The 674-nt window shown below is 64.2% G+C and overlaps 1 protein-coding gene across 1 annotated transcript in view; it reads left to right on the top strand.

Annotated features, from left to right (window-relative positions):
• Positions 1-674, top strand: part of GPR158 (G protein-coupled receptor 158) — a 366,465-nt gene that overhangs the window by 111,392 nt on the left and 254,399 nt on the right. The window lies entirely within an intron of this gene.

Genomic DNA, 674 nt, shown 5'->3' on the forward strand with positions numbered 1-674 from the left:
CCCCCAGCCCCCCCCCCAGGCTGGCCAGGCACCCCAGTGGGGAGCCCCACCCTGATCCAGGACACCCTTCAGGGCAAACCTGCCAGCCCCCACCCATGCTCCAGGCCTCTATCCTATATAGTAAAAGGGTAATATGCCTCCCAGCACCGGGATCAGCAGAGCAGTGAGGCCTCCCAGCACCGGGATCAGCGGAGCAGCGAGGCCTCCCAGCACCAGGATCAGCAAAGCAGTGAGGCCTCTTAGCACTGGAATCAGCTGAGCAGTGAGGCCTCACTGCCCCTGTATCAAGTGGAGCCGTGAGGCCTCCCAGCACAGGGATCCATGGAGCAGCGAGGCCTCCATGCACTGGGATCAGTGGAGCAGCGAGGCCTCCATGCACCGGGATCAGCGGAGCCACGAGGCCTCCTGTCCCCTGGAGTAGCGTGACAGGGGGCAGCACCCAAACCCCCTGATCGCCCTGTGGCTCTGGGTGTGACAGGGGGCGGGGCCACAACCTCCTTATCTGCCCTGCTCTGTTCATGAAAGGGGAAGGCGCCCTAACACCCTGATCTGCCCTGCTATGTGCCTGATAGAGGGAAGCTCCCAACCTCCCCATCGGCCCTGCTCTGTGTGTGACAGGGTAGGAGCCCCAACCCCCTGATGGGCCTGCTCTGTGTGTGACAGGGGGCAGCGCC

Source organism: Myotis davidii, unplaced genomic scaffold (genome assembly GCF_000327345.1).
Source record: "Myotis davidii unplaced genomic scaffold, ASM32734v1 scaffold86, whole genome shotgun sequence".
NCBI classification, from domain to species: domain Eukaryota; kingdom Metazoa; phylum Chordata; class Mammalia; order Chiroptera; family Vespertilionidae; genus Myotis; species Myotis davidii.